This window comes from Pan troglodytes, chromosome X (assembly GCF_028858775.2).
Source record: "Pan troglodytes isolate AG18354 chromosome X, NHGRI_mPanTro3-v2.0_pri, whole genome shotgun sequence".
NCBI classification, from domain to species: Eukaryota; Metazoa; Chordata; class Mammalia; order Primates; family Hominidae; genus Pan; species Pan troglodytes.
Genome location: NC_072421.2, coordinates 107,362,915 through 107,377,856, shown reverse-complemented (window position 1 = coordinate 107,377,856; position 14,942 = coordinate 107,362,915). Strand labels below are relative to the sequence as shown.

The window sequence follows — 14,942 nt, the reverse complement described above, 5'->3', positions numbered from 1 at the left end:
AGAACAATTAAAGGAATAGAAAAGCACTAAAATAGTCATTAGTAGATTTGTAAATACTCCCTGTGGTAGGAAAAAAGAACATTTCTGCCATAGATTAATTCCTGTAGTCAGCAAATAGTTATTGAATATTCTCTGTGTGCTGCTCATTGTCCGTAGGTACTGAGGGCACAGCAGTGAGCAAGACTGACAACATTCTGTCCTTGTAGAGTTGATGTTCTAGTAGGGAGAGACTGAAACAATAAACAAGATTATTTTAGATAGTGGAAAGTGCTACGTAGAAAACAAAATAGGGTAATGTGATGGTGGGGATGGGTAATTAGTTTAGATGGAGTGGTCAGGGAAGGCCTCTCAGAGGAGGTACCCTTTGAGCAGAGTCCTGAATAAAAGTGTGTCAGTCAACAAATATTAGCATAGTTATTATATGACTCAGTCATGTAACTCTTACATATATACCCAAGAGAAATGAAAACCTATGCTCATACAAAAACTTGTACACAAATGTTCATAGCAATATTATTCATAATTGTCAAAAAGTGGAAACAACCTAAATGTTCATCAACCAATTAGTGGATAAACAAAATGTGGTATAACCGTACAATGGAATATTATTCCACTACAAAATGGAATGAAGTTGTGCTATAACATGATCTTTGAAACCATTATGCCAGTTGAAATAAACCAGTCACAAAAGGCCATGTATTGTATGATTCCATTTATATGAAATTTCCGGAATAGACAAATTTATGGAGACAGGTAACACATTCATGGTTGGTGAGGAGAAGAGGAATAAGGGGTAATAGCTAAAAGATCTGGGGTTCTTTTTGGGGTGAAGAAAAGTGTGAAATTAGATAGTGATGATGATTTCACAACTTTGAATATATTAGAAACCATGGGTTTATATACTTTCAAATTGGTGAATTTTATTGTATGTGAATTATATTTCAATAAAGAAATATAAAAATTGGATCATGGGCTGGGCACGGTGGCTCACGCCTGTAATCCCAGCACTTTGTGAGGCCGAGATGGGTGGATCACCTGAGGTCAGGAGTTCAAGACCAGCCTGGCCAACATGGTGAAACCCTGTCTCTACTAAAAATACAAAAATTAGCTGGGCTTGGTGGCTGGCACCTGTAATCCCAGCAACTCAGAAGGCTGAGGCAAGAGAATTGCTTGAACCCAGGAGGCAGAGGTTGCAGTGAGCCAATATCATGTCACTGCACTCCAACCTGAGCAACACAGCAAGACTCCGTCAAAAAAAAAAAAAAAAAGGGTCAGATCATGAATGCCTGAGAAACAGTACTTTGCTACTCATTTCACAGTGACAGAAAAAACATTAAAAAAAAAGAGTGAGTCAGTCAGTCATATGGTGATGTGAGGGAAAGGGGTTTTAGGCAGAGAGAACAACAAGTGCAAAGGCCCTGACGGTGGGGAGAGCTTGGTTTATTTGAGGAACAGAAAGCAGCTGGGTATGGCTGCTGTTGAGCAAGTGAGGGAGAGGGTGATGAAAGATAAGGTGGGAGAAGTAGGTAAAGACCAGAAAGTATAGGGTTTTTTACACCATTTTAATGAGTTTGGATTTTTTTCTCAACATAGTGAGAAAGCATTGGAGAGTTTCAAGCAAGGGAATTACATGATCTGGTTTAAAAATGTTTAAGATTCCTCTGACTGCCAGGTGGAGAATAGTTTGTGAAGTGGGATAAAAGTAGAGGTGGGTAGAGAAGCTACTGCAGTAGAGAAGCAGGTGGTGTCGGTAGCCTGGACGAAGGAGGTAACAGAGGAGATGGGGAGAAGCAGGTGGATTCAGGACATAATTGGGAGGCAGAATCATCAGGACACACTGACATAGAGTGTGAGGTGGGAGGGAGGGAAAAAGAGAAATTGGGTATAACTTCTAGATTTTTGGTATGAATTACAAATAAATAATTGTTCTTGTTTCAGATATCTTTAGAGCTCTTTTTGGCTATGTGAAAACTTAAGACTGTATCTAGTTATAACTCAGGAATGCAATATGTAGGTCTGTCCTTGTTTCTTTAGTTACTCATTCACTACTATATTGCAGTTTCACCCTTTGCTCTCTCAAATAATCCAACCTCCATCAATAGCTGTGTGATCATAATAATGAACGGTCTTTTAATCTTAATTTTACACTTCATTGTTATTATGTTATTATTTCCTCCCGCTATTTTCTCTTGCTGCCTACTTATAAACGTGGACTTTCCAGAACATTCTTCACAGAACTTTCTGTGAAGGCCACTGCCTGACCACTTGTGTCTGCCAGTGAGTTCAGCAACGCAGGGTTCCAAGGAGCTACATCATGCCATTTTTCCTGGGAGTTGCCCATGGCTTTCATCTGTGGTTTTCAATTACTTTTGCTATTCCTCTTTCCATCAGCATAGCTAATTAAGTTGGCTCCAAGCCTCTGGTAAAAAGGTTTTATAATGAAGAAGGAAAATCTGGTCAACTTATTTCATACAATTCAGCTAAAAAGCTGTACACCAGTCACTTAATAAGGTCACGATAATGTATTTTTTCTCTTGTATGCATTTCAGTTTTATAAAGCGTAGGTTTCTAAATTGCTTTTTAAATTAATGAATATTTCTAAATACAACAGACTTCTTGTGAAGAAATCAAGTCAGTAGCATTAACTTAATCTTTGATTTTATTAGTTGTTTTTATTAGTTGTACAGAATCATGCAGTTTCTCATTAAGCTACTTAGAAGGTGCTCACCTTTCTTTCAGGCACTGTTTATCAAGTCTTGAAAGAGACCCTTTTGCACTCAATGTGTCTGAAATGTGTTTCATTACTTTTCCCTCAAGCCTGATTTCCCCTGTGCCTTCTGTTCTAATAAACAGCACTCCCATCCAACCAATCAACTGAGTCAGAAACCTCCCCCTCATCTCGCACATTTGATCAGTTGCTAAGTCTTTTCACCTACCTCCTAAATGTCCCACTCGTGTGCCCAGCTGTCCATTTCCATTCATCTCCAATGCCACTGCTCTGACTCAGGCCTCTCTTTTATCTGGAATATTGCAATAGTGTCCTGACAAACCCCCTCTTCTATTAGTCATCTTCCTCCCCAAGCCATCCTTCCTGCTGCTGTCACAGTGACTTTTCTAAATGCAAATCTGATTTTTAATCTCCTGCCTAAAAGCTTTCAATGGCTCCCTATAGCTTGTTGGATAACATCCAAACCCTTAGCACAGCACACACAGCCTTCCAATATTTGTACTTTGCTCACTTTTCCAACATCACCTTCAACATAGGGAACATAGATATTTCTTATGCTCTAGGTAACTGAGTTACTTACAGCGCCCCTAAATATGTTATGAGTTTTATGTCCCATCGACTTGGTAGATGTTGTTTCTCTGCCCAGAAAAACGCTTTCCTTTTCCTCCTAACCTTATCCCCCAGCAAACTCCTATTCTCTTTCAAGACCAAGCTCCAATGTCTTCTCTGTGAAACTTTCTGAGATCCACTCCTTGGCTCTCATAGAGACTAGGTGCTTAATGAATGCTGATGAACAGGTAAGTGCATAAATTAAAGGTAGCTCATGGGATCAAGGGTGGGCAATATGGCATAAAGGGTTATGAATGAGGACTTCAGGGCATTGAAGGATGTGAGAAGTTCAGCCAGAGAGGTTGGATTAGCGATAGGAAGAGGAGGAAACTTGCAGAGAACAGAGGAATGGACAAAGACAGGTTTATGGTTTCCCTGGTTCAGGGTGACTTTCTTATACTTATTTCTTTCACAAAGTGAAACATGGTTACTACTGAGCTGAAGTTGCTGAAAGAGGAAAGTCACTGAGATAGGCCTTTTATAAAGAGGAAGGAAGATAAAGTCATATTGAGATAGGCATCATTTTTTGTTACAAATTCAGTCAAATGTTTCCACATAGCCTCCAAAAAAGTTCACCCTACAAGCAACTCTAGACGTGTTTATTGTTTTAGTATCTCCTCTTCCTGCTCACATAATGTGGAAAGGTTACTTTTCAACCAAGAAACTTTGGAAAGAAAGTTAAAGTCCTGAGAGCCTATAGAGTTCCCACTATGACTTTTAACCACATTCAATGTAGGGAAGAGATGTGCAGTAATAGCTCAGCCCTCAGATATTCTATGATGCTAAAATAACAAATACCTCTAGAATGTTAGAGCTAGAAGTGCTCTTGAAGGTCATTTGATTTAAATATTTAAATAGATGAGAAACCAAGGCACAGAGATCTCGGGTTAGTAGCAGGTTGTAATGGGGAAGACAGAGAAATAGACAATTTACAGCACCATGGAGCACGAATGAGAGTAGTATGCTAAGGTACTATGGGAGGACAGAGGAGAGGCATGCAGCAGAGCTTAGGGATGGAATGGAGAGGTGTCAAGGAAGGAAGTCTTCCTAGAAACCTTAAGTGTCTTAAAGAAGAGCAAAAGTTAGCTTGGAGAAATTTTCTCCTCTCCTGGCCTCTTTTGTATCCTATATTGTTTGTTTTACTAACTTGACACAGGTTTTGTGATGGATTGATGAAATATGTCTTGCCTTTCCCATCACATTCTAAGTTTTAGAAGGAAGGAGCCTGTCCTTTACTCTTGTATTGCCTCTTAGTGCCTAGCTTCTTGTATACATACATGGTAGATAATAAACAAATACTAGTTAAGTGAATGGATAAATGAGTAGAGGAATAATTATATTTACTGAGTGCTTATATGTTTTAACTCATTGAAATCTCACATAAATTCTATGACAGAGGAACTATCATCTCATTTAACAGATGAGAAAAGTAAGGTAAAGGGAGATTACTTACTATACAAGTGGAAAGAACAGGGAATCAAGAATTTTGAGTTCTGGACCTCAATAGAAGTAGACTAGCAACCATTTGTGGTAAGTGGGTTAAGCTGTTTAAGCCTCTATTTCTCCCTGATTATGTATTATAATCGGACTGCACTAACGCAAATAGAACTTCACTGGTAATGGTGGGAAATGACTGATCAGAGACATAGTTTGGCTTTGGAACTGAAGGACAGCAAGATAATTTGAATATAACTTTGCATTGTTTCTGTCAAATTTTCATGTTCCAACCAGTTAGGGAGTCAGCTTGCCCTCTTCTTTCTCACCTTTAGTCAGTGATTTTTCAACTGCTACCAAAAATCTAAGAACCTAAGCATTGCCCAAATCTTGGCCAGGGGTGGTGGCTCACGCCTGTAATCTCAGCACTTTCGGAGGCCGAGATGGGCAGATCACGAGGTCAGGAGATCAAGACCATCCTGGCCAACATGGTGAAACCCCGTCTCTACTAAAAATACTAAAATTAGCTGGGCATGGTGGCACGTGCCTGTAATCCCACCTACTTGGGAGGCTGAGGCAGGAGAATCGCTTGAACCCTGGAGTCGGAGGTTGCAGTGAGCCAAGATCACGCCACTGCACTCCAGCCTGGCGACAGAGTGAGACAACATCTCAAAAAAAGAGAAAAAGCATTGCCCAAATCTCACCTTTCATCACCCCAAGCTGGCTGGAGCCCACCCCATAGCCTGTCCAGGTGGGCAGATCTGCCTTTTGAGCAGTTGGCCCAAGGTTTATTTCAGGCCAATATAACAGCTGCATTTCTTTTAGGTTAAATATGTTATACCACAATGAAGCAAAAAGCTGAAATCTTACAAACATTTCATGGAGATATTCTTCCAATGAAAAGATACTGAACTCTGAGGTTTGTTTGTTTATTTATTTATTTATTTTTGAGACAGGCTCTCACTCTGTCGCTCAGACTGGAGTGTTGTGGTGCAGTCATGCCTCACTGCAGCCTCGACCTCTCAACCTCAATTGATCTGCCCACCTCCAGGCTTGTGCTACTGAGAGGAGACAACGTGCTGGCAGCCCTGGCAGCCCTAGCTCGCTCTCGGCGCCTCCTCAGCCTTGGCGCCCACTCTGGCCACGCTTGAGGAGCCATCCAGCCTGCCGCTGCACCGTGGGATCCCCTTTCTGGGCTGCGCAAGGCCGGAGCCGGCTCCCTCAGCTTGCAGGGAGGTGTGGAGGGAGAGGCGCGGGCGGGAACCCAGGCTGCGCGTGGGGCTTGCTGGGCTTGTGGGCCAGCGCGAGTTCCAGGTGGGCGTGGGCTCAGCGGGCCCGCACTCAGAGCGGCCAGCCGGCCCGCAAGCCCCCAGCAGTGAGGGGCTTAGCACCTGGGCCAGCAGCTGCTGTGCTCAATTTCTCGCCGGGCCTTAGCTGCCTCCCGGTGGGGCAGGGCTCGCAACCTGCCGCCCGCCATGCCTGAGCCTCCCCGCCCTCCATGGGCTCCTGGGCTGCCCTAGCCTCCCGGAGGAGCGCCACCCCCTGCTTCAAGGCGCCCAGTCCCATCGACCACCCAAGGGCTGAGTAGTGAGGGCGCACGGCGCGGGACTGGCAGGCAGCTCCACCTGCGGCTCCTGTGCGGGATCCACTGGGTGAAGCCAGCTGGGCTCCTGAGTCTGGTGGGGACTTGGAGAACCTTTATGTCTAGCTAAGGGATTGTAAATACACCAATCGGCACTCCGTATCCAGCTCAAGGTTTGTAAACACACCAATCAGCACCCTGTGTCTAGCTCAGGGTTTGTGAATGTACCAATCTACACTCTGTATCTAGCTACTCTGGTGGGGACTTGGAGAACCTTTGTGTGGACACTCTGTATCTAGCTAATCTAGTGGGGAGGTGGAGAACTTTTGTGTCTAGTTCAGGGATTGTAAACACACCAATCAGCACCCTGTCAAAACAGACCACTCAGCTCTCTGTAAAACAGACCAATCGGCTCTCTGTAAAATGGACCAATCAGGAGGATGTGGGTGGGGCCAGATAAGAGAATAAAAGAAGGCTGCCCTAGCCAGCAGCTGTAACGCGCTTGGGTCCCCTTCTGCAGTGTTGAAGGTTTGTTCTTTCGGTCTTTACGATAAATCTTGCTGCTGCTCACTCTTTGGGTTCACACTCCATTTATGAGCGGTAACACTCACCACGAAGGTCTGCAGTTTCACTCCTGATCCAGTGAGACTACGAACCCACCAGAAGGAAGAAAGAAGAAACTCTGAACACATACGAACGTCAGAAGGAACAAACTCTGGACACGCCGCCTTTAAGAACTGTAACACTCACCGTGAGGGTCTGCAGCTTCGTTCTTGAAGTCAGTGAGACCAAGAACCCACCAATTCTGGACACACTACCATGATCATATATATTTATATTTATATTTATATTTGTATATTTTTTAGATGGAGTCTCACTATTTTGCCCAGACTGGCCTAGGGTTTAATAGGACTTTCATTTACATTTCTAACTATTTTATCACAAGTTGGCCTGGTGGTTTGTTTATTTGTGTGTTTGTTTGTTTGGAGTTTGTATAAAAATGCAAATTCCTCTGCTAAACACATCTGGCACTCCACAATCTGCCCTCTCTTAATCTCATGGCCTTTCCCAGCATGGATCGTTGGCTCTAGTTATACTGATCTTTCCATAGATCTCCTGCAGGGTATGTTCAGCCCTGCTTTTCCTGAGTCATTCTGCTGGTCCTTAGGGCCCACTCACTCATCATCTAGCAATCCCTAATCCACAGCTGCTTTTAAGAGTTTTAGTTGTAAAAAAGAACAAGATAATGTCTTTTGTGGGAACATGGTTGGAGATAGAGGCGATTATCCTTAGCAAACTAATGCAGGAACAGAAAACCAAATACCACGTTTTCACTTACAAGTGGGAGCTAAACGTTGACAACTCATGGACACATAGAGGGGAACAATACACACTGGGGACTACTTGAGGGTGGAGGGTGGGAGGAAGGAGAAGATCAGAAAAAGTAATTATTGGGTACTAGGCTTAGTACCTGGGTGTAGAAATGATTTGTATACCAAACCCCCGTGACACGAGTTTACCTATGTAACAAACCTTCATGTGTATCCCTGAACCTAAAAGTTTTTTGAAAAAGAGTTTTAGTTGTTAATTCTCTTTGTACTTCTATGGAGCACTTGACTTGCTCCCTACAATGTTGTTCTTGTTTGCATATGCCAGGGTGTGCCACTGATTCAAGAAATGCTGGAATCTTGGGCAAGTATTTGCAAAGTTCCCAAGTATCCAAATGCCGAAGCAGTGCGGCCAGAAGAGCAAACACGTACAGACAGAGACACGGGAATGCCATTAGCTTTAATATATGAACAGGAGATTGCTAAAGTCATCTAAGCCAGGTAGCAATCAGCGCTGGCATTGATTTGCTGCCAAATCTTCCATTGAGAACATATAGAGCAGCAATGACTTCTAACATCATGATCCTATTTTTTATTGTTGTTTTTTTTCACCCTAAAATGGAAACTGGTAACTGTTTTATCAGATGGAAAGGAAAAAAAGCTAGGAACGACAACCAGAGACTGTAAATGGAGAGTAGAAAGCAAAAACAAAAACAAAAAAAGTAGAGAAGGTAAAAAGAACTACTGGATGGCTCTTTCACTACTTGGCTCTGTGATCTTGGGCAAGGCATGTCACATTTTTCTGCCTCCAGTTCCTCATTTCAAAAGTCTCTTCTGGGGCAGAACTTGTCAATCAGGAAAAATTGAAATTGGACTAAGTATTAACTAACTTTAGAAAATCATTGCTGATTTTGTTAGAATGGTATTGTGATTCTGTTTTGAAAAACAATCTGTTAGAGATACATACTGATCTATTTATGAATGAAATGACATAATGTCTGGGATTTGCTTTAAAATGCTCATTCCCTCCAAAAAACTTTCTTTTAACTAGGGAGAGGGTTGGATAGATGAAACAAGAATGGCAAAATATTGATGATTGTTAAAACTAGGCAATGAATGCATGGGAGTTCATTATATAAGTCTCTCTAACTTTGTATATGTTTGAAATAATTGTCACTAATGAAATGTTAAATTAAAAAAATAGGTTTTTTATTTCAAAGGAAGAAGAGACAGAACATCAAAATTGTATGAAAGGCCCGGGGAATAAAGTCAGTTAACCTAAGAACTAGGTTATAGAACATGAACTTACCCAGAACATGTATTCTATCTATGTTCATTTTTAGCCATCAAATTACCCTTATAAATAATATATGACAACAACTATTGCATGGAATATATATATATATATTTAGATGAAGTCTCACTCTGTCACCCAGGCTGGAGTGCAGTGGTGGGACCTTGGCTCACTGCAGCTTCTGCCTCCTGAGTTCAAGCGATTCTTGTGCTTCAGCCTCCTGAGTAGCTGGGATTATAGGCATGCCTGGCTTTTATATATATATATATATATATATATTTATATATAAATATATATGTATATATAATTATATATAAATATATGTATATAGATATTATTTATATGTCTATGTATAGATATTATTTATAGATATGTATATATATTATTTATATATAAATATATATGTATATATAAATATATATATTTTAGTAGAGATGAGGCGCTCTCTCTCTATATATATATATTTATATTTATTTTAGTAGAGATGTGGCTTCTCCATGTTGGCCAGGCTCAAACTCTTGACTTCAGATCATCCGCCCGCCTCTGCCTCCCAAAGCACTGGGATTACAGGCATGAGCCACCATGCCCGGCCAATATATATATATATATTTTTACATGCTATTTTATTTAGAGACCATGGCTCAAAAGTACTAATACTATTTACATGCCACCTAGGCATAACTTCCTTTTACCAGATACCAGCACTACTTTATCTCCTGGCCAGGCCTGAGCCTGGAAACAGCTGTTTTCCCCTTATTGAATGACAGTATCCATTTTGGCAGTGTGAGCCCATTGGAATGAAAACTGCAAAACCCCAAAGTTGATTGAAAGTCACCACAGAGATCAAAATATGGGGCCGTTATTGACTCAAGGATAGAAATTAAGCAATGAAAGGATAAGATCTGTCCATGAAATTATTGATTACAAAATAAACTCATGACTCAATCTCCCACTCAGGTTTATTCAAAATGTTGCAAGCTTGAAAGATCAATCCTTGCAATGTAAACTTGCAGACTTTGTGGTGAGCAAATATTACATCTTTCTATGGGCACATCTGGGAATTGCCTTTGCCAGAGAGAGCTGTGTTGTTTTCTTGGCCCTGCACTCACTCTGGCTAAAGGTTAGTTGTTACCACCTGCTGCCTCTGGCCAGGCTTACTTGAGACTGGGCTTCACTAAAGTTGAGGGTTGGGGGTGGGGGAGGGAGGAGGAGGCAGGGGAAAATGGGCCAACAGCTGACTCAGTCACACGTTATTTTTCTTGCCATCATGTCCTGCAGCTATTCTAGTAAACCTCTTAATGGTTGCCATTTGTAAAGACATGGAACCCTTTAGCTTTATCTGGCATCCTAATTCTCTTAATCACTGTTGCCTCTTTTGGCTTATGGCACATAAATGTCCCGAATTGTGGAATTTCCTATGGCTTAGCACAAGACGGGAAGGATAGGGCTCTTACATATGTGAAAGAATGAGGGGAAACAATCATAATTAATAACATTTATAAACTACTGACTGCCAAGAATTGATTCATATTATCCTCACAACAACCCTACGAAGTAGAAATTATTATCCCCATTCTGCAGATGAGCATATCGAGGCTAATGTAACACAGTCCATAAGCTATAGACGTGGGATTTGAATCCAGGTATACGTTATGCCTGAGCCCATGCTTTTAATCACCCAGCTATATACTGCCTTCTGAAAGAGTGTCCATTGAAGTCTCATTTGTTGAACTATGCTAGAGTTGCTCCAGGTAAAGAAGTCCCACCAGCATGAATGCAAACATCAGAAACTCTAGCTTTTTTTTTTTTTTGTATGCTGCCACCATAATATATTGCATAGTTTCTTGTGCAATACATGTGTTAGTTCATTAGAAGGAGTTGGGAGGAACAGATTTTCCTCTAAGAAACAGTTGGTTAACTCCTCTTTTCACAGGAACTAAACATTTCTGGTGTTTAGGAGCAACGTAGAAGCAAAAGATTTACTTCACTGTGTGGGATCTTAAGTCATGAATCAGGATTAGAAGCTACTCCTAATTTTGGGGGAAATGTTTATAAACTGGAAAGACCAATGTTGGTGAAAGCTGAAATAGACTAGAGATGGAATTCCTCTCCTAAAGACTCACCATTTGCATGGGAGGGGGGTTTTGGAATGGAATACTTTCCAAGGGAGCTGGTAGACAGAACTATTTTAGTGGGTACTGTTGTAGAAGCTACAACTACATGGTTGCTGAGGGGAACTTAAGCTAAAAGAGCAAAATTGGGTGATACTCACGGGGAAAGCCTTCCTTGAAGAGGTGACTTGAGATGGATATTGAAGAAAGCAAACAAAAATAAAGGAAATAAATGGGAAATCAGGATAAGGGGAATGGTATATGTGAAGACTTAGAGCTGTGTGTTTGAGATTAGTTTGGCATATTTGACTGGATTGTGTCAGGCCTCTGAGCCCAGGCCAGGCCATCGCATCCCCTGTGACTTGCACATATACATCCAGATGGCCTGAAGTAACTGAAGATCCACAAAAGAAGTAAAAACAGCCTTAACTGATGACATTCCACCATTGTGATTGGTTCCTGCCCCACCCTAACTGATCAATGTACTTTGTAATCTCCCCCACCCTTAAGAAGGTACCTTTTGTAGTCTCCCCCACCCTTAAGAAGGTTCTTTGTAATTCTCCCCACCCTTGAGAATGTACTTTGTGAGATCCACCCCTGCCCACCAGAGAACAACCCCCTTTGACTGTAATTTTCCATTACCTTCCCAAATCCTATAAAATGGCCCCACCCCTATCTCCCTTCGCTGACTCTCTTTTCGGACTCAGCCCGCCTGCACCCAGGTGAAATAAACAGCCATGTTGCTCACACAAAGCCTGTTTGGTGGTCTCTTCACACGGACACGCATGAAATTTGGTGCCGTGACTCGGATCGGGGGACCTCCCTTGGGAGATCAATCCCCTGTCCTCCTGTTCTTTGCTCCGTGAGAAAGATCCACCTACGACCTCAGGTCCTCAGACCAACCAGCCCAAGAAACATCTCACCAATTTCAAATCCGGTAAGCGGCCTCTTTTTACTCTCTTCTCCAACCTCCCTCACTATCCCTCAACCTCTTTCTCCTTTCAATCTTGGTGCCACACTTCAATCTCTCCCTTCTCTTAATTTCAATTCCTTTCATTTTCTGGTAGAGACAAAAGAGACATGTTTTATCCGTGAACCCAAAACTCCGGCGCCGGTCACGGACTGGGAAGGCAGCCTTCCCTTGGTGTTTAATCATTGCAGGGACACCTCTCTGATTATACACTCATGTTTCAAGGGTGTCAGACCACGCAGGTTCGCCTGCTTTGGTCCTTCACCCTTAGCAGCAAGTCCCGCTTTCCTGGGGCAGGGGCAAGTACCCCAACCCCTTCTCCTTCACCCTTAGCGGCAAGTCCCACTTTCCTAGGGGGCAAGAAACCCCCAATCGCTTATTTCCACACCCCAACCTCTTATCTCTGTGCCCCAATCCCTTATTTCCACACCCTGACCTCTTATCTCTGTGCCCCAATCCCTTATTTCTGTGCCCCAACCCCTTCTCTGCTTTTCTGAAGGGCAAGAACCCCCCACCCCTTCTCCGTGTCTCTACTCTTTTTTCTGGGCTTGCCTCCTTCACTATGGGTAAGCTTCCACCTTCCATTCCTCCTTCTTCTCCCTTAGCCTGTGTTCTCAAAAACTTAAAACCTCTTCAACTCACACCTGACCTAAAACCTAAATGCCTTATTTTCTTCTGCAATGCCGCTTGACTCCAATACAAGCTCGACAGTAGTTCCAAATAGCCAGAAAACGGCACTTTCAATTTTTCCATCCTACAAGATCTAAATAATTCTTGTCGTAAAATGGGCAAATGGTCTGAGGTGCCTGAAGTCCAGGCATTCCTTTACACATCAGTCCCTTCCTAGTCTCTGTGCCCAGTGCAACTCCTCCCAAATCTTCCTTCTTTCCCTCCCACCTGTCCCCTCAGTCCCAACCCCAAGCGTCGCTGAGTCTTTCTAATCTTCCTTTTCTACAGACCCATCTGACCTCTCCCCTCCTCGCCAGCCCAAGCTAGGTCCCAATTCTTCCTCAGCCTCTGCTCCTCCACCCTGTAATCTTTTTATCGCCTCCCCTCCTCACACCTGGTCGGGCTTACAGTTTCGTTCCGTGACTAGCCCTCCCCCACCTGCCCAGCAATTTACTCTTAAAAAGGTGGCTGGAGCCAAAGGCATAGTCAAGGTTAATGTTCCTTTTTCTTTATCCCAAATCAGATAGCGTTTAGGCTCTTTTTCATCAAATATAAAAACCCAGCCCAGTTCATGGCTTGTTCGGCAGCAACCCTGAGACACTTTACAGCCCTAGACCCTAAAAGGTCAAAAGGCCGTCTTATTCTCAATATACATTTTATTACCCAATCTGCTCCCGACATTAAATAAAACTCCAAAAATTAAATTCCGGCCCTCAAACACCACAACAGGATTTAATTAACCTCGCCTTCAAGGTGTACAATAATAGAAAAAAGTTGCAATTCCTTGCCTCCACTGTGAGACAAACCCCAGCCACATCTCCAGCACACAAGAACTTCCAAACGCCTGGACCGCAGCGGCCAGGCGTTCCTCCAGAACCTCCTTCCCCAGGAGCTTGCTACAAGTGCCAGAAATCTGACCACCAGGCCAAGGAATGCCTGCAGCCCAGGATTCCTCCTAAGCCGTGTCCCATCTGTGCGGGACCCCACTGGAAATTGGACTGTTCAGCTCACCTGGCAGCCACTCTCAGAGCCCCTGGAACTCTGGCCCAAGGCTCTCTGACTGACCCCTTCTCGGCTTAGTGGCTGAAGACTGATGCTGCCTGATCGCCTCGGAAGCCCCGTAGACCATCACAGACGCCGAACTTCTGGTAACTCACAGTGGAAGGTAAGCCCGTCCCCTTCTTAATCAATACGGAGGCTACCCACTCCACATTACCTTCTTTTCAAGGGCCTGTTTCCCTTGCCTCCATAACTGTTGTGGGTATTGACAGCCAGGCTTCTAAACCTCTTAAAACTCCCCAACTCTGGTGCCAACTTAGACAATACTCTTTTATGCACTCTTTTTTAGTTATCCCCACCTGCCCAGTTCCCTTATTAGGCCGAGATATTTTAACCAAATTATTTGCTTCCCTGACTATTCCTGGACTACAGCCGCATCTCGTTGCTGCCCTTCTTCCCAATCCAAAGCCTCCTTTGCGTCCTCCTCTTGTATTCCCCCACCTTAACCCACAAGTATAAGATACCTCTACTCCCTCCTTGGCGACTGATCACGCACCCCTTACCATCTCATTAAAACCTAATCACCCTTACCCCCCTCAACGCCAATATCCTATCCCACAGCACGCTTTAAAAGGATTAAAGCCTGTGATCACTCGCCTGCTACAGCACGGGCTTCTAAAACCTATAAACTCTCCTTACCATTCCCCCATTTTACCTGTCCTAAAACCAGACAAGGCTTACAAGTTCAGAATCTGCGCCTTATCAGCCAAATTGTTTTGCCTATCCACCCCGTGGTGCCAAACCCATAAACTCTCCTATCCTCAATACCTCCCTCTACTACCCATTATTCTGTTCTGGATCTCAAACATGCTTTCTTTACTATTCCTTTGCACCCTTCATCCCAGCCTCTCTTTGCCTTCACTTAGACTGACCCTGACACCCATTAGGCTCAGCAAATTACCTGGGCTGTACTGCTGCAAGGCTTCAGACAGCCCCATTACTTCAGTCAAGCCCAAATTTCATCCTCATCTGTTACCTATCTCGGCATAATTCTTATAAAAACACACGTGCTCTCCCTGCTGATCGTGTCTGATTAATCTCCCAAACCTTAATCCCTTACAAAAGAACAACTCCTTTCCTTCCTAGCATGGTTAGTGCGGTCAGAATTCTTACACAAGAGCCAGGACCACACCGTGTAGCCTTTCTGTCCAAACAACT

At 43.1% G+C, this 14,942-nt stretch overlaps 1 long non-coding RNA gene across 1 annotated transcript; it reads left to right on the top strand.

Moving 5' to 3' along the window:
• The first annotated feature begins 11,542 nt into the window (after positions 1–11,542).
• LOC134809322 (uncharacterized) lies at positions 11,543–11,839 on the top strand. Its single transcript, XR_010154764.1, has 2 exons — positions 11,543–11,599; positions 11,633–11,839. It is a non-coding gene; the product is annotated as an uncharacterized LOC134809322 (long non-coding RNA).
• The last annotated feature ends 3,103 nt before the right edge of the window (positions 11,840–14,942 follow it).